The sequence below is a fragment of the Anabrus simplex genome, chromosome X (assembly GCF_040414725.1).
Source record: "Anabrus simplex isolate iqAnaSimp1 chromosome X, ASM4041472v1, whole genome shotgun sequence".
Classification (NCBI taxonomy): Eukaryota; Metazoa; Arthropoda; class Insecta; order Orthoptera; family Tettigoniidae; genus Anabrus; species Anabrus simplex.
In genome coordinates, this window is record NC_090279.1 from 166,287,895 (window position 1) to 166,308,418 (window position 20,524).

Sequence of the window (20,524 nt, forward strand, 5' to 3'; positions counted from 1 at the left end):
ACAGTTCTTGGATCGCTCGTCTTCTGAATTGACCGTCCTCTGTTATTCGCGGTCCCAATATCCTCCTGAGAATCTTTCGTTCCACCATTTCTAATCTCTTAAGTAGGCCTACTCCTGGTTTTACTAGGTTAAGAGTTTCTGCTGCCTGTAAGGCTTTATAAGGGATCATTGTCTGGTAATGTCTTAATTTTGCATTAATGGAAATATTCTTCTTATTGTAGACGTTCATAGTTAGTTTGTAAAAGCGAGTTTATGAATGTGGAAAAGAAACAACTTACTAAAAAATTGCAGGTATAATTCTGTTATCATATGTTTTTTTCTAGGTAGTTTATAAATCTATTTATTGTCCGGCTCCGGGGTTAAATACCGTAGTCAGCATGCTGGCGTTCGGTCCAAGGAATCCCGGGTTTGGTTCAAGACCAGGCTAGGTATTTTAATCGTTATTGGTTAACTCCCATGGTTCCGGACCTGGAGCGGTGTGTGTGTGTGTCATCATGAGCATTAGAATCCTCATCACAAGTAGGGTCCTATTCTCATCGTCGCGCAGGTCGCCTATCGAGCGTCAACTCGAACGACCTGCAACCAAGTCTCTCCGGAGGCCACACGCAAATAATAATAATAATAATAATAATAATAATAATAATAATAATAATAATAATAATAATAATAATAATAATAATAATAATACAATAGTTTTGACAAACTGAAGTTCTTAACAGATATAAATTGACTTACTTGAAACTAAAAAGATATGACTTTAAATAAAAATTAATAAAGGATGGTTGTCCTGTTGTACTCGTCTTGAAACAGTAATCACCACCACTACCACCACCAGAGAATGCACTTTATATAAGAAAGAGCCAAGGGGGTTCAAAAATTGCTTACTTCTAACTTTTTTTTTTTGCTAGTTGCTTTACGTCGCACCGACAGTGATAGGTCTTACGGCGACGATGGGACAAGGAAGGGCTAGGAGTGGGAAGGAAGCGGCCGTGGCCTTAATTTAGGTACAGCCCTAGCATTTGCCTGGTGTGAAAATGGGAAACCACGGAAAACCATTTTCAGGGCTGCCGACAGTGGGGTTCGAACCTACTATCTCCCGAATACTGGATACTGGCCGCACTTAAGCGACTGCAGCTATCGAGCTCGGTACTACTTCTAATTTTTAAACCATATCTAAGAGCAAGTTTTTCTTTGCTTGAACGGTTAGCGTATCGGTTCAGAGAGACCCGGATTCGATTCCCAGTGGGGTCGGCGAATTTAATCGCATATGGTTAACTTTCTACTGGTATGGTGGTGTCTACGTGACCCGGCGCGATCTCTGTTTTTCCTTCTAGAGACGATACAATTGAGTGAGAGGGGTGGCATTTCTTGTACTCTCCCTGAGTGAGGACGTACATTCTGAGGTATCAGGAAGGTTTTGATCAGCCTGACCCCACTCTACTGTTTAAGTAACACTTGCAAGAAATGATTAGCACCTCTTTATATTAAATTTTAGATATTTACCTTATTCTTTATGAAATGTTGAATTGTGTCCATACTTAGTTGTAACGTACCAAAATTGGTCAATTGTCATCTATTGAGACCTGGTACTTTATTTACTTTTTTTTTGTTGGTATTTACAGTAAAAGTCTTGGCTGAGTACCTTACACAGGACGATATTGAAAGAGAACTCCTTTCAAGTTCTGCCAATGAGGATGAAGAGGGGTGATAATGAGTGATCATGATTCTGAGACTGAAGAAAGTGCTTGTTCTGCTCACGAATACTAATGACAGTGAAAGTGATCTTGCAAATGACAGAACTTAAGCATCAAGACAGGGCATTTCTTTGGAGGAAATAAATATAAATGGACTGTACATCCCATTATACGTAGCCGCACAGCAGCGCACATTATCGGAACTATGCATCTTCCTGGCCTTCGAGGTCCCGTACTATTCAACCCACCTTCAACTCCGGAATCGGCTTGGAGACTTCTGTTTACGAAAGACATTACAGAAATGATTAGGGCACATACTAACGAAGAAATTGAAAGTAAGAAGGTGAATTGCAAGCGTATAAGTAAGTGCCCATTTTTGTGGGAAACCAACAGGCCTACACTCTTCACATATATATTTGCACAAGTAGGACACAATGCTGAAAGGCGCTCATTCAGTCAGTGTTAGTACGGATAAGTCAGATCAGACTTACGCTGAGAGCTTTGTACTTTGTAGGTTAGAAATATCTCCCAAGTTGCTTATGACGATCAAGAGCCACAGAGTGCGACAAAATGAAGCTTCCTGCGCTCCTGGCAGCGACAGAAAGGCAGACACCATTGTGAACAACTAGTTCATTGAATTCTGAAGAAAGAAGTGGTGAAACACTTGTCTTCCAAATTTAAATTTTAATTAATATGACATGATAGGAAGTTACTAATTATTGATTTTTGCGGAGTGAAGCTACTAGACAGCTGTGCGTGACGTGGTAGGGTAAGCAACTGAAGCATTGTTTTACACCAAGGTACCTGGGTGTCACCTTAGACCGGACCTTAACATACAAGGAACACTGTGTTAACTCTGGACAGGAAGTCTGAGCCCGAAATAACATCCTCCGTAAACTTGGCACAAGCAAATGGGGAGCCCATCCAACTTTGTTAAGAACCTCAGCACTTGAGCTGAGTTTCTCTGCAGCTTAGTATGCATGTCCTGTAGGGTTCAGGTCAGTCCATACGAAGCGGGTGGATGCAGCCCTTAATGAAACATGTAAAATAGTAACTGGGTGTCTGAAACCTACTCCCACTGACAAACTCTACTGCTTGGCTGGTACTTATCCTCCAGATATTCGCCGAGAAGTGTTTGCAAGGCAAGAGAGGTAGAAGGTGGATCTCACAAGCAACCACCCGTTATTTGGACATCGACCTCCACCCAGAAGACTGAAGTCCAGGAAAAGTTTCCTCAATGCCTCCAAGGCTCTGGATAAACCAACAACAATAGCACGTTGTGATATGAGGCGAGCAAAAATGGAGCATCTTTCTGATTGGATGGTGCCTTCTGAATGTCCACCCCCTGGTCATCATTTGGAATGGACAACCTGAACGGCACTGAATCGTTTGAGGAGTGGAGTAGGTAAATCCAAGGATAACCTAAAAAGTGGGGTTATCTGAAAGATCAGTCAGACTTCTGCGATTGTGGGGAGCAACAAACTACCCAACACCTGTATGACTGTCAGTCCTGCCCTGTTCGTTGTACACTTCAAGACTTGATTCAAGCCACTGAAGAGGGAATTTCTGTTGCCATTTTCGGGCAGATATTGTGTGAAACATTTTTTTTGTGACATAAAATGTACTTTCTTTTGTTTGTATATAATACCTTATTTATATTTTAAGTTTTTTCAACACTCTGACACGAAATAAATAAAATAAGCATATATATTTCCCCGGTCATTTTGACACCACCCTACCAGAAATGTGACGAAAATTGCACCCTTACTAGTAGAGGACTAATTTCCTTGGCTCGAGGACTGCGAATTTGTGCTTTTCTTTTCTTCATACACACAAGACACATCACACCATGAATCACCACAGAAACACGCAGCAGTTGGCATCCGGTCGTAAAACATGGTAAAATCAATATACGCAACTGCGCCGCACCCATGACCCTGCAGTTGTGGGAAAAGCGGTCGAAGAAGAAGAAAAAGAATAAGGAATTTAATTGCAATATTTTAATGACTTTAGTGCATATTTAAGAACATATTTTGTAAGTTTTTAGTTCATAGTTGCATGCATATTTTAGACAATGTTACTCCCTTAAAATCGTCAGTCTAGTTATATGCAGTAAGTATGTCGAGTGCTCAACTGCTCCGTCATCAGGCGTCATAGGTTACCCAGGCGTCACTGGAGTTGCGTACTAGGGAAATGAGGAGTGAGGTAGTTTCCCGTTTCTTTCCTCATTGGCCAGAAGTTGCTATTATATCTCAGTCTGCCAAGCCCACTGAACTGCCCGCAAAAGGAATGGCATTACTGCCATCATTCATACCTGATGTTGTCAAAGCCAAGGATGAGGCATAAAGTTAGTAAATAATACACTAGAGGTAGCATTGGCGCTGCAGTCGCGTGCGAAGTTGAGTGAGCGCGCTGTTTGGCAAAAGCTGGATTGACTGGCACTGTCACTGCTGGAGCTTCCCGATAAACTGAAGTATATACTTCTCTGAAGGAAAATGCCAATCTCCTGTGCAGCTTATGATTACATAGGGAGGTTCATAAAGGGCAATGGCGTATCATTTCACAGGTATTTACTTGAAATTAATTTCCGTGCGTATAAAATAATACTTTGCGTGACACTTATTGTCATGTGAATTGTCCTGCTGGGGCTGACTTCGCGACTGATTCCCCTGTCGGCGTGAATGAGAATCTTTGAATCTTACATTGAAGACTGAAATTAATGTTTTACGAAATATAAGGGATGATATTTTCCTTTCAGTGAATGGCCATGTGCATGATACCGAGCGAGTGGCTGTCAGCTTGCATTCAAGAGACAATGGGTTTGAATCCCACTGTCGGCAGCCCTGAAGATGGTTTCCAAATTTTACACCAGGAAAATGCTGGGGCTGTACCTTAATTAACGCCACAGTCGTTTCCTTCCCACTCCTTGCCCTTTCCTGTCCCATAGTCGCCGTAAGGCCTCTCTGTGTCCGTGCGACGCAAAGCAAATTGTCACAAAAGAAAAAGATGTGCATGATAGCCTGGAACTGTGCCCCCTTTTCCCATTTTTGAGTGTATTTATGGTATTAACAGGTATTGAATATATTTTCTGTATATACATTTTGTTGCTTTCCCTTCATACAATACGCGTAGCAGTCCACATTCATACCTTACCGGATTTTACAATTTAGAGACTAATGTGCAACATTGTGCGAACATCCTAGTCCTTTATTTTCGTCATATTATTATTCCTTCAAATGTCATATAGGATTATATGCAATCATAATAAATTATTGACCGAGGGAGTTAGCCGTGCGGTTAGGGCCACGCAGCTGTAAGCTTGCTTTCGGAAAATAGTGGGTTCAGGCAGCACCGAAGATGGTTTTCCTTGGTTCCCCATTTTCACACCAGGCAAATGCAGGGGCTGTACCTTAATTAAGCCAACGGGTGCTTCCTTCCCACTCCTAGTCCTTTCCTATCACATCATCGCCATAAGCCCTATCTGTGTCGGTGCAATGTAAAGCAAATGTTTAAAAAATATTGTATTTTTTCAGTTCTCTTCAATCGTATAATTTGCCACTCTCGCTTTCCATTAACGGAAATCATTTTACAATCTTTCAAAATCTTAAAGCAAATCATACATTTCAGGAAAAGCTAAATAAAAACTCCATAATAGGCTGAAACCACAACCGAGTGTCATATCTCCACTTGTAATCACGTTTAGAAAACATCGACAATAATAATAATAATAATAATAATAATAATAATAATAATAATAATAATAATAATAATAATAATAATGGCCTTACATCCTACTAAGTACTTGCACGGTTTTAGGAGACGCTGAGGTGTCGGAATTATTTCCCACGGGAGTTCTTTCACCTGCCGCTAAATCTATCTACAAGAGGCTGGCGTATTTGAGCACCTTCAAGTATCATCGGACTGAGCCAGGCTCGAACCTGCCAACTTGGGCTCAGAAAGCTAGGGTCTAAACCGGCGATGATAATGTTTTGTCTACTTTACCCCAAAAGCTATAAACACGCTTATCCGCTTCGTACGAGAGAGGACATTTTCGGTCGTTGGGCAGAATTATACCAAATTCCTGGTCATTTGCACAAAAAATAGCGAAATATACGAGCCCTCCTTCTAAACGTATGTTGTTAGAATACTTAATATGAACAGTAAATTGATTTTGTGTTACTTAAGTGCACCTGAACACCGTCCTCTTTTATCAAGCATTTAGTCCTGTATTCATGCCTTTTAGGCTTTTTTTTTTTTTTGATGGAGAGAAGCGTCGCAAGTATACTGTAGTATCTGAGAATATTTACATGTAAACATTTTAAACCCTATATATATACACACTGTTTTATAAGTCCCATATTTGCAATGATGAGTACAGCGGAGTGAGCTTTTTGCAAAATTCAACATGCTCCGTTCGCTAGAATTATTCTCTCGTAGATGGTGGCGCCAATGCTACCTCTAGTGTATCATTTACTAACTCTATGTTTAGATTGTGCCTGCTGTCATTTCTTGATGGATACAGTACGTTTGCATCCATCTCTTGGCACAGGCCAGAGTAAAGTGTAGCTTCCACCGAAGTCCCAGTCAATATCCATGGCTGTGACGATATGGGAGCTGCTGGGGTATGGGTGGTGCTGAGTCATGACATTCAGAGCACGACTGGTGCATCTGAGTGTTATGAAAGGTGTTGCTCATAGGGTCAGTCGTGCTGCAATAGTACTTTCTGACCCAGTGAGGAAAGCAATGGCAAACTACTTCACTCCTCCTCTTGACTAGTACGCCTCATTTTGGTGCTGCCATTGGTTTTTGGAGTTTCCTTTTAACCGCATAACCTTTGGTGGTGCTATTTGAGGATCCAACCAGCCTCTGGGATGATGACCTAACAGACAGACATGTTTAGATTACGCTCACCGTAAAAACACTACAATCAAAGCTACACTTCCTCGTACGGTGGTGTGTCGCTTTAGTGTCGATAATATTTTGAGATTTTATTTCCCTCGAAAGCGATATTCTTATGTGTGGGCAAGTCATGGTCATGCTTAGCTATATTTGAGTAATGTGTAGGAAAACGACAGCTGACTAACGTGTGGCGCACGCACTGACGAATTTCATTGGTTGCAACAAACAAAGAGTTGCATGAAAGATACTTCTATCTCCATTTTCGAAGAAATATTGAAACTTTAAACGATGTCTAGTTAAACACCGGCTGAACATTGTTTATGCAACAGAAGACCGTGCACAACTTAGACGTTATTTAAGGCTTAAAACTAGTGATCGTTTCTGCAATCGGCCCTTATATATTATATAGAGATTAGTTCAAATGCACAACAAGACACGTATAGGATTTGTTTGTTACATGGCCGCACACGTAGGAAAACAGACCTGATAAATTTAGGCAAAATCTGGACCCCATAAAGTCCACTGTCACTGACAATAAAGAAGCAGTAAATGAAAATATTCGGCTTTGCATGAAAAATAACCAAAAACTATGAAAACAATTCTCGAGGAACGGTGTTCCAGGAAAAAAAAAATATCTTTGTCATCATCTTCAAAATCTGACGTGACAGAGCAGAACGGTTAGCAGATTTGAAATCAGCATGAAAAACTGCACTAGAAACAGTAAACATCATATTAGATATCTACCTCATGAACATTAGTGTAATCTAAACTTCAAGCTCAGGCAAAAGCTGTTGAGATGTTACGTCTGGTTAAGACTGCTTTATTGAGTAGAGACCTGGACGGTCAAAGCTTCCTCCAGGGACATATCAGAGGCCATTGAAATGTGGAAACGTAGGAGAATGCTCAGAATAAAGAAATAAAGATGCTAACTGGACTAAAGCAAATTATATACACTGACTGACAGTGACAATGCAACACCAAGGAGGAGTGGTTCGAAAGGGATGCAAGTTGGGGAAAAAACAGAGACGGCACGGACGAATAATTGATGTTTATTTCAAACCGATATGCAGGTTACACAATGCGCACGGCATCGACTCAGTAGGATGTAGGACCACCGCGAGCGGCGATGCACGCAGAAACACGTCGAGGTACAGAGTCAATAAGAGTGCGGATGGTGTCCTGAGGGATGGTTCTCCATTCTCTGTCAACCATTTGCCACAGTTGGTCGTCCGTACGAGGATGGGGCAGAGTTTGCAAACGGCGTCCAATGAGATCCCACACGTGTTCGATTGGTGAGAGATCCGGAGAGTACGCTGGCCACGGAAGCATCTGTACACCTCGTAGAGCCTGTTGGGAGATGCGAGCAGTGTGTGGGCGGGCATTATCCTGCTGAAACAGAGCATTGGGCAGCCCCTGAAGGTACGGGAGTGCCACCGGCCGCAGCACATGCTGCAAGTAGCGGTGGGCATTTAACGTGCCTTGAATACGCACTAGAGGTGACGTGGAATCATACGCAATAGCGCCCCAAACCATGATGCCGCGTTGTCTAGTGGTAGGGCGCTCCACAGTTACTGCCGGATTTGACCTTTCTCCACGCCGACGCCACACTCGTCTGCGGTGACTATCACTGACAGAACAGAAGCGTGACTCATCGGAGAACACGACGTTCCGCCATTCCCTCATCCAAGTCGCTCTAGCCCGGCACCATGCCAGGCGTGCACGTCTATGCTGTGGAGTCAATGGTAGTCTTCTGAGCGGACGCCGGGAGTGCAGGCCTCCTTCAACCAATCGACGGGAAATTGTTCTGGTCCATATTGGAACAGCCAGAGTGTCTTGCACATGCTGAAGAATGGCGGTTGACGTGGCGTGCGGGGCTGCCACCGCTTGGCGGCGGATGCGCCGATCCTCGCGTGCTGACGTCACTCGGGCTGCGCCTGGACCCCTCGCACGTGCCACATGTCCCTGCGCCAACCATCTTCGCCACAGGCGCTGCACCGTGGACACATCCCTATGGGTATCGGCTGCGATTTGACGAAGCAACCAACCTGCCCTTCTAAGCCCGATCACCATACCCCTCGTAAAGTCGTCTGTCTGCTGGAAATGCCTCCGTTGACGGCGGCCTGGCATTCTTAGCTATACACGTGTCCTGTGGCACACGACAACACGTTCTACAATGACTGTCGGCTGAGAAATCACGGTACGAAGTGGGCCATTCGCCAACGCCGTGTCCCATTTATCGTTCGCTACGTGCGCAGCACAGCGGCGCATTTCACATCATGAGCATACCTCAGTGACGTCATTCTACCCTGCAATTCACATAAAGTTCTGACCACTCCTTCTTGGTGTTGCATTTGCTCTGTCAGTCAGTGTATATGTATTTAATAAAGCCCAGCTTTCCGCCAAATTGCATTGGTCTTCATAAGGTATGTGAAGGTCAGCCTCCGACAGTGAGCAAAGAAATTCTTCGAAGGAATTTGGAAGTCACGACCATACTATCCACGGCCCCGCACTAATAACGGCCGAGAGGATTCGTTGTGCTGACCACGAGACACCTCGTAATCTGCAGGTCTTCGGGCTGAGCAGCGGTCGCTTAGTAGGCCAAGGCCCTTCAAGGGCTGTAGTGCGATGGGGTTTGGTTTTTTCTATACTTCTAGATGGGTCCCTAGGGGCTCTGAACTTTGGTGCGCGGGTTGGCCACCACGGGGCCCTTAGCTGAGTGCTGGCATTGCTTCCACTTACTTGTGCCAGGCTCCTCACTTTCATCTATCCTATCCGACCTCACTTGGTCAACTCTTGTTCTTTTCCGACCCCGACGGTATTACGTATGGAGGCCTAGGGAATCTTTCATTTTCATGGCCTTCGTGGCCCTTGTCTTCCTTTAGCCGATATCTTCATTTTTGGAAGTGTCGGATCCCTTCATTGTTTTCCCTCTGATTAGTGTTATATAGAGGATGGTTGCCTAGTTGTACTTCTTCTTAAAACAATAATCACCACCACCACCTCTAGATGGCCATAAATACAGTAGCTTTCTTGTTTTTTTTTCTTGACACTTCTGGCAGTGTCCTTCAGACCCTTTATTCCACACAAACATTTGTATCCTTTTTTGTTTAAGGATAGCCCATGTTTTCCCAAATATGAAGGTACTGACAAGCAAGATCTGTTAGTTTTCCCAACACTCACGGAAATTGCCGAGGAATTGTTTTGACTCGTATTAATTTTGGGGAGGAAAGGCAGCGCGTACTCCAGATTACTAACCCAAGAAATAACCATATCTAGGTTCAATTGATTTCTGTTCAATTTTATGCTTGTTCTGTATTAACAATAAAACACCCTGCTGTAAATCTGTGTAATAAGAAAGTCAAAAGCAGAACTCATCATCAACTCTGGAAAAGGAGGAAAACATACTCCTTTATTGACGAATATTGAATTTTCACGACCGCATTGTAATCGAAACATAGCTCAATTGGTAGAGCAACCGACGCGAAATCGGGGGGGTTGTGGGTTCGGATCCCACTGGTGTCCGGCTGGCCATTTTTGTTCTGTACTTAACATCTCTTCAACACGTACTACATGTACGTAACACGACCTAATACGTTGAAAGTCTGTTTCGAATACTCCTTTATTATTCGTAAGAGGTACTTTTTCGGTAGGGATTTTCGTTTTTCATTGTGCCTTCATAAGAAAAAATGAAAATATTAATGTATATTTACCTGTATATCTGTACTTTTACCGTGGTACGCACAAGTTCTTAGCATTGTGGTAACTGCGAACTTTAACACACTGTCTTTGAATTTTCAACATTATATTTCCACAAAAACGTGTTATACGATAACAATTAAATTAATACATTCCACGAGAAGTATTACGTGTCTTGAATTTTATTATTCACCACATGAAAATACCATACCCAATCTAAACTCTGAGGTATCATTAACATAATAATAGCTGTTTACGTAAGTCCTGATGTTATAAATTTGAAGAACAAATATAAATTTCCGTCTTTCAACAGTCACAATACTTATCCAAAGAATGCCCCAATCCTTATGAACTACATTCAGAATTACAATTTGTAACATTCGCTTAGCTCGCCACAATTGATCAGCTGATGAGCTTGGCGCGCTTACTACAGTACGGCCTGTTTATTACGAAGGCAGTGATTCAGTGATCATCGCGCTGTGCTCTGGTGGTGTTATGCATGTATTTCTTATTACAGGTCTCCATGTATTTGATAACTTAAGCCGTCTTCCCTGTTGATGTTATTTGGGCGCATCTCTCTCTCTCTCTATGGCATAACCATTGGATGCAGATCGAGCAGGCAGTGGGCATAACACCACCATGGCACAGGGCGACGAACTCAAGAAACTGACGACAGAGGGAGGTGAATCAGTAACTTCCCTCCCAACCACCACAGCACAGGGCGATGATCACTGAGTCCAGTTAGTGCGGGGGCAGTGGACAGTATGGTCGTGACTTCGCGTTCCTTCGAAGAATTTCTTTGCTCATTGTCTGAGGCAGACCTTCACATGCCCTGATGAAGGGCAATGCAATTTGGCGGAATGCTCGGCTTTGTAAATTATATATAAGTGGCTTTAATCTGGTTAGCACATTTATTTATATTAATACAATGAGCCACAAACACCTACATTGGGTGAGAACAACCCTTTAGTTTGTGAAATTAATAACATTTTGGCAGAAAACAGACTCTGTATGCATATCTACAGGAATTGATCAGACAATTGGGGTATTACAAGGGGATTCCTTGATTTCTATATTATTCAACATTGCGACCTATGATGTGATGCAAGCAATTAAGACGAATGGTGTACAAACCTATATCTATGCTGATGATATGGTTCTCGTATCAGCTTCTAGAGATGCATGTTAGGAAGCCTTCGACAAGTTATTAGTTTGGTTTCAAATCAACGAATTGAATATAAACAAAAGGAAAACAGTAACGATTACATTCAGATGAGGTGACAGACGCAGTGTATCTGAGATCATTATGTACGAGGGGGTGACGAGCTGGACACAGTAAACAAATTTAAATATCTAGGCATAACATTTCAAACTTTCGGAACAACTTTCACTATCCCTGTTAAGGAGAGGTTGTCGGCAGTGATTATTACTATTCATGATATAGAACCTGCAAAAATTACCTCTGAAAACTGCACTAGTGTTGTTTCAGATGAAAGTAAAACCAATAATCACATATGGACTTCATTTAATATGGGAACATCTCACTAAATCAAATTTCATAAATATCGAAAGCTTAAAGCTACTTTTCTGAAAAGGGTGCTTTTTGCCTCTAAGTGGACGCCATCCAGACTGGTCTATGACTTATGTCGTGAACCAATGTTCTTGGAAGACCTGAGATTCAGCCTGTCACTACCAACTACGACGTTTTATCAGGAACTACTGCAAGAGCATTATCGGAAGAAAGCAGATATATGGAGTGGCTTTTACTCTACTGATGCTATGATCAACAGAGAATGCTCAGTTTCCAACTACGAGTTACGTCATCTTGTTACTAGATTTGCGGTACATGGTTTTCACGATAAGGTCTGCCACACAATAAAATTTTATACACCTGCCGTGAACTGTGTACTATGTAAGACCAACTACAATTACATCAGACCGTAATCCAGAAAAAACATGGCGGTCATCGGTTGGCGATATGAGAGGTTGAGGGGAAGGTTATGCATGTTTATTCCGAGTCACCTAAAGAAAAGATCACAAGCCGAACGTCATGAAATGCAACTCACTAACTCAAAATATGAATAATTAAACACCAAAAGTATCGTTATCGCGTATTGTAAGTCGAAATGTAATTTCAGAGGGAAAACAACGAAGGGAGAATTATTGTATCAACGTTAGGTTGAAACAGACACAGAGTATAAAAAAATATTTCACGTATGAAACTCCGGTCAGCAAATAAGATATATAGATGTCAACAAAGAACATTATTAACATTACATGAAATACTATGTAACACCACCATTAATCACAACCCATTATTTAAAACTCGCAAACAAATTTCTCCCACAAGACTTCAACCGTCCAAACTTCACCTGTATTGTTGAGTAGGTACAAGTGATATTTGTATGATTCCCATCTGAATCACTCGACACCTTAAAACACACCAGAATTGGTGGCACAATTGTATTTTATATAAAAAAGAACATAATCCTCACGATCACTCACGGAAATTGGGGTTAGGTTTAGTTTACGCACGTTCATTGTAAAACGTTGAAAATGAATTACATCATTCTTGCACCAACTTTTAAGATTAATTTAGTCCTTAAATTATAAATATTGGTTATGATTTTCCGGATCTTTCCTGGACTGATTTAATTTTCTTCGTAGTAAGGTGCATTGGCCGATAGGGCAAATGCTAGGATAGGCATCATTAGTTGTAACTTCGAAAGTTTGCGCGGCCCTCGAATTAGATCACCACCTTCTATGGATACATAATATCTTTCCTAACAATACATTTGATTTCAAAAATGATAAAATGTTTAATGCACACAACATTATTAAGACTATCATTCGGATCGAAGTTTTCCTTACGAATGCTCTTAACCCAATTTTGCCTCAGTACTAGGTCTTTTGGAAACGGGAACACTGAAGCTTGTGTCCTACCTCTTACTTACATCCAGGCACACAGCACATTAAACTATAAACATATTGCATAGGCAACTAAAAATAACGAAAATACTTTCAGAGAAGAACACGAGAATCAACATGAACCTATTCACCACCGACATTGTTGGAATAAATAAGTTCCTTGAAAACAAACAGCTTCTTACGGCACTGAAAGAGAATCTATAACCTTCTTACGACTAAAAATAAATATAATGTACGATTAATAATATTCAAATTTCCGGAAATATTTGGTAACAACACGGCTTACACAAATCAAATTAAACACATGCTAGCACACCATCTGCCGCCATTATGGACGGTTTCGATAGGTCGGTTAAGGGAATTTAGGACTGAATTTATAAAAAATAATAATTATTGATAAAATTTAATGAAATTTGGTTTTTGATCTCCTAATGGTGGAATAAGGCCATATACAAAATAGCAACAGAACTTTCTGAGAAATTAACACTTACAATAAAAAATTTAAAAAATCGATAAGCTTAAAAAATGCTCCAGCTGAACAGTTACTTTAAATATCACATTCAAAACTGGTGAACAGGCACTTCAAGGTAAGGAAAGAATTTTTTTTGCTAGTTGCTTTACGTCGCACCGACACAGATAGGTCTTATGGCGACAATGGGACAGAGAAGGGCTAGGAGTGGGAAGGAAGCGGCCGTGGCCTTAATTAAGGTACAGCCCCAGCTTTGCCTGGTGTGAAAATGGGAAACCACGGAAAACCATTTTCAGGGCTGCCGACAGTGGGGTTCGAACCTACTATCTCCCGAATACTGGATACTGGCCGCACTTAAGCGACTGCAGCTATCGAGCTCGGTAAGGAAAGAATTTTAACAGAGAGAAAGTCTGCGTATGTAGTCCATGAATGTGAGGAAAAAATGTGTTTTATGTGTTTATGTTTTTCTCAAATTATGCTAAAAAGATACCCCTTTGAAGGCTACTATCTTTTAAAGTATCAACATTATAAAAAGGTTCCTTCTGTTAATATCAAGGCAATACAGGTGTTAATAACCCATGAAATTCTCATGGAATTTTAAACCAAATTGGTTCAGCTGGAATATTTTAAACACCTGAAAATGTATTGAACCCATGACCTTATGGACCAAAGGGTTCAGTATATATGAAAAAAAATGTAAGTAAAAGTTAGTGGATGGGGACTCAAACGGACATTTAAATGTCACGCTAGTACTTTAAAAATGGCGGAACCCGAAAAATACCACCGCCAAATGATCCGAAGGAGTCCGGCGTACAATAATATGCACAAATTGAAAAATCGATAATTTTTACTTTTTTCACCAAAAACTCAGTCCCAGCCTCCCTTAAGGTCTGAGGTATAATAATAATAATAATAATAATAATAATAATAATAATAATAATAATAATAATAATAATAATAATAATAATAATAATAATAATATATTTTATTGCAGCCAATGGCCAAAATATATTTACATTAATACACAGCATCAGTCATCTCTGCAGAAGGCTATCATCGATTCGCGCCGACAAGTACAAATCATGGCATGATAACGTTCACAGCTCTTACCACAACGTTCACATACACAGGCCCTATCTAGTTGATGGAATTTCTTAGTTTTACACAGCTTATAATGAAATCCGTGTATTGCAAAGCGTGTAATCAAGTGTCTGAGCTCATATCCTCCTGCTTGCCAGTCTTTGTAAATCATTGCGTCCGTCGAGTAAAATTCGCTCCATATGTCTCTCTTCTTTGCTCTTAATTTATCTATGAACTGTAGATATGTTGGTGTAGTTGGTAGCGGCAGGTGACAACGGAGATCCTCTACGTAGAAAGGTTCGCGAGTTAACTCATATACAAGCCTTGAAGGCGTATACTTCGAGACACATAGTGTGCCTTTTTCAGAAACGTAGCTTTCACTTTTTCTGGTTGCTCGAACTGTTTCATTTTTAGATGCGGCCATACAATTTCTAATCCATAGGTGATCACTGGTGATACTTTGAGGTCAAATAATTTCAGGGCTGTTTTTATAGGCAACTTATTCAAATTTTGTATGTCGTTAATGGCTCTGATTGCTGCATTTGTCCTGTCATTGATGTGGGTTGAGAAAACATTACCTCTAGTTTGTAGTGTGACTCCCGAATACTTGAAGTTCGATACATTCTTTAGAGGTCTCCCATGTATATGAAACTCTGATAACTCATTGTTCTTTGGGCGGTAATACTAGTGCGTGATATATCTGTCTATAAAAAGAATTAAGTTTCCTTCGTGGGTTCTAGGGAGTATTTCTGTCCTTATTTTGTGTGTAAGTGTGTGACAGTGTTATCTACCGTATCTGTGGTCGTTTAATGGTGTTTTGGGACCATATTTACCTTTATTTTTGTGCCCTAAGTGTCATCCATCTTGTTTATTACTACAATCGATCCACAGATAGAGAGGGTAACTCGTTTATAATTGATCATTAGCTTTGCCCTAACTGGCACCCATTTTGTTTCGTTTGTCGTCGTAGCCACTGTCACTTAGAGAGTTTTCAACATGCCAGAAATAACTACACAGAGCAATCTAAAGGGTTTCTGCAGAACCTGCAAGAACGATTTTGATAGTGATTGCTATTTGGTGGAATGCAAAGGATGTGAAACTTGGCATCGTAAGAAATGTGCTGGTTTAACGAAGGGGGAATTCGACACTTTAAAACGAACGAACTGCAAATTGATATGAGTATGTGATGAATGTAAAGCAAAGATGAAAAGCTTGGGAAATTATGAGAGCACTCAGTTCAGAATGATGAAAGATATGAAGCAATATATGAAGATGATATTCGTAGAGAACAACTCCTCAAGAAACCGCGGAAGGGAGGCAGATGTAGATACAGGGAAGAACATAAGTGGAAAGGAGACCAGGCCAGAGGACGAAGTAGCGCACCCCCTACAAGATTGCAGAAACAGCGTGAATAATGAAAAACGATCATATGAGATCTCTCCAGCTGAGCAGATAATTATAAGGTCTGAGGTATTGTAGTTTGTCTTGGTGTATGCTCTCTGCGATAGTACTTCTGATCGATACCATCTCGACAAATGCCCGAAGAGTAAGTCCTTGAAAGAATTCTGTGACTATAGGTCATTCTACATTATGAAAACATTATTTCTTTTATGGACTTACAAGGAGTGAACACACTCCCTCTGAGACACCCATAATTCGTCGTGATTAAGGGATGTTATACTGTATTATACTGTACTTTGTAATGTATTATGAAAGACAGATAAAAAGGATGAGGCATTTTTACCCGTGAGTTAATAAAAAACTACACAACAGTTTCTTTTTCATAAATATTCATAGGGAAGACGCACAACGCCGGGAACAGCCATCGCTTCGTTGTCTTCCTTCATTTTCCTTCTCCTGTGTTGCTCCAGTGTAAGCATCGTGGACCGCCGGCAGCTTACTTCTGTAGTGAAGTCATCTACAGCGTTTATTTGTTGCATGTGTGCTTTTAGGCTCGAAATCAGAGCGTACTTGTCTTGTGTTGAATGAGTGTGTGTTGTATTATTTTCGTACTGTACAGAACTTGTTACTGAAGACTTTGGTGTTGGTGGTATGCAGCGATACGGCATGGCATAACTTGTACTGATAAAAAATTGCCGCGTGTTTTATTTATGCTTGGTTTTGTTATTAGCTGTTCTTTCTTAAGTATATTTTAATTCTACCACTTTTTTTTACGACCGCATTTAATTTTTACTGTTCTTTTTGTGAGTGATGCGACAGAACATTTATTTATTAAATGCAATTAAATGCATCCCTAGAGTCCATAATAATATAATTTTTCTATTTTCTCCCCCAATTTGCCTTACACGTCAATGCTGAGGTTTCTATGTGCCGTAGTTTACCTCTGATTCTGTTCAAACAAAAAATAGCCCCTGTAAACTCCCTGGTCCCTTTAGTTTAAAAAAATAACTTGCAGCTCAGTTCTTCCACTTTTTATCTTGAACTTAAATTCTGAATTTCACAGATATGTCTGCCGCTGGTTTCCCCATGACGGTGTTGAGCAAAGTCGTTCGATATAACAACCCTGTTGCCATGAGAACAATACTGTTTTCTTAACATGGAATGAACTATTCGTAACATATGACCATTGGCTGCAGTCAATTTTATTATTAATGCTCAGAATAGCCCGGACAGATTTTGTAACCAGTAATGGATTGTTAAGGAGAAGTGGAGCATTAGTTGAGAAACATCACCTAAGCCAGAAAAATAACGTATTTAGGCCATGTTTTACAAGGTAGAGGGTACGAGCTCGTACACCTGATATCCTGATATTACAAGGAAAAAAAGCGAGGATCTGGTAGAACACCAATGTCACGACTCCAAAACATAAAAAACTGGACTTGCATCAACAACGCCGAGCATGTCTTCAAGTTACCTAAGGAAAGGAGAGCTTTCTCCAGGGTGATCGCCAACCTCTAGGGGATCGGATTTAGCACTTGAAGAAGAAGAAGATGAAAATGGTAAACCACGGAGAACCATCTTCAGGTTTGCTGACTGTGGGGTTCCAATCCACTATCTCTTGAGTGGAAGCTGATAGCTCCCGTTCAAGGCTGCCAGACATCCAGGATTTTACGGGATAGTATCGTATTAGTGTTAAATGTCCCGCGTCCCGGACGGCAATTGTCCCATATTTTGAATCTCGAGAGAAATAGGATATATTTATTCACTCCTTAGTTTCTTTATCTGGTGTGAGTTCCGTAGATTTTTACTACTTGTTTCTTTTTTGGGGGGGGGGGATTCTCGGGTTGCCCATCCTGGCGAATAAGACGCGCAGTATAGGATAGCTACCTGAGGTAGTCTGAGTCCACCGCATGTTCGCGTGAAATTGTCGGCTGTGAGAAATATTGTGTTCTGTTGACTTGAATAGGTCGGAGCTGTTCATTTCAGTAAATTGTTCTTCAATGTCTCGCAGAGATTTTTATGGAATTGCTAAGAATGATCAAAAAGAAACCTGTTAACAGCACTTCAGAGAAAGGAAAAAATATATTGAAATTGAAGGAACTGCTATGAATAATTAAATAAACTAAGTTTTTCCTATTTGTTTTACGTCGTACCGACAGAGGCAGGTCTTACGGTGACGATGGGATAGAAAAGGGCTAGGATTGAAATCTACCGTGGCCGGCATTTTCTTGTCTAAAATGGGAAACCACGGAAAACCATTTTCAGGTCTGCCAACAGTGGGGTTCGAACCCATAGTCTCCCGAATGCAAGCTCATACCTACATGACTCAAACCGCGCGGCCAACTTGCTCGGTACTATAAGTTTCAGGTGGTTGTGGTGATTATTGTTTTGGGAGGAAGTACAACTAGGCAACCATACTTCATATTACAATAATCAGAGACAAAAATTGGAAGGGATTCGACACTTCGAAAAATGAAGGTATCGGCCAAAGGAAGACAAGGGCCACGAAGGGCGTGAAAATGAAAGACTCCCTAGGCCTCGAGTGCTCTATTACCGTCGGTGCCAGAAAAAAGCAAGAGTTGACCAAGGGAGGTCGGATAGGATAGATGAAAGTGAGGAGCCTGGTACAAGTAAGTGGAAGCAATACCAGGACTCAGCTGAGGGCCCCGTGGTCACCAACCCACGCTCCCAAGTTGGGAGCCCCTGGAGCTCGTATTAGTCGCCTGTTACGACAGGCAGGGGGCAACGTGAGAACTGTAAGTTTCAGTTTAAATGTTAAGGCATGCTTTTATAAACTACACTATAATATCGACATCATAATAAGCGTGTCGTTTTGAAACGAAGTCTGTAACTTGTTGAAAACGAGCCCATTGATTTCCTCGACCGCACATCTGCCCCGTATTTTGATTTCAGATATCTGACAACCCCAGCTACGTGAACGCCAGCGGCCACTTGCTCGGTAAACATTATAAAACTGTTGTCAAAGAGTATAACAGAAGACAACATAGGGCGGTTGGCCATGTGGTTATGGGCGGGTGGCTGTGAGCTTGCATCCGGGAGATTGTGGGTTCGAATCCCACTGTCGGCAGCCCTGAAGATGGTTTTCCGCGGTTTCCTATTTTCACACCAGGCAAATATTGGGGCTGTGCTTTAATTAAGGCCACGGCCGCTTCCTTCCAACTAGAGTTGGGCAGACCGGAACAGTCAGTTGTTCCAGAACATTGGGAGCTTGAGGTGGAGTGTTTCGGTACAGTGTGCCGGCACACAGCACACGTTATTGTAACTGCGAAGTAGAGACATTTTCGTGAGGCAACATGATATGCTCCGCGTCAGCGGGAAAGTGCTGCTGTACTGGACGTGCTGTGTGTGGTTATGGCCAGCATAAGCTACACGGAACGTGAAAGAACAGTCGGAACACTGAAATTCGTGCCCAATAATCACGTTTAAAGGCTGCTTTTAGGTTAAGATTATTTCGGTCAATTTGAAATAGACATAACACCGTCACAATGGTAGTACAGGTGTTTAAAAGCAATTAATCCAAAGATATTTTCACCAGTTGAATATATCGGCCTTTATTGTGAGTAATTAGGGCCAGGATAAAACTTTACGTCACGTAAAAAGCAGTCGGAATTCTGAAATACGCACCCAAAAGATCATGTCTAAATGTTGTTTTCAGGATAAGAATGTCTTCATTCATTCTGAAATACACCCGTCACAATTACACTGGCAGTAGATGTGCTTACAAATGTCATGTTATTTTCACCAATTTAAAATATACTCACATAGTTGAAGAAACATTCGTCAGTTCTCTATTTACGTACACAATAATACAAGCAGAACACGAAAATAAAAATTGTGGGATGTTTAAGGTTGAAATATCATGTCATTATGCCGGTTGAAGATCCCTTTACAGACAAAATAGAACATAAATTGCATTTCACTCTATCCGGTTTTATTATAGCAAAAATGTCCTAAACAGGACTCCGATGTGACATTATGCAAAGTTTACTGTCTTTCTTACGGTTATATTACTAGGCTTGAATGAAAACACTCTTACAAAACAGTTGAAAACAAAACAGAACGCATTAAGTTATTCGCATGTACCGAAGGCCAGTTGCCGATGCAACGGAACTCACAGAACAAAGAGGATGTGACAGAACACGGAACACGGAACACTCCAGCAAGTGGCGGCACACAGCCGGTATCGACAGTCAGCTAGTAGGGGAAGGGCAGTGCATAGTGGCGCTTCTGACGGGACAGCGAGTCACTGTCTCGGTCTCGCTTGAGAATGTTTTGGAACAACTGCCACTCGGTGTTCCGGAACAGAGGAACATAACTGTGCACCGGCACAGTGCGC

General features: G+C 41.3%; 1 protein-coding gene across 1 annotated transcript in view; it reads right to left on the bottom strand.

The window, feature by feature from the left end:
* The window catches only part of LOC136886748 (uncharacterized), a 595,319-nt gene that overhangs the window by 537,964 nt on the left and 36,831 nt on the right, over nucleotides 1-20,524 (bottom strand). The gene's annotated exons all lie outside the window — the stretch shown is intronic.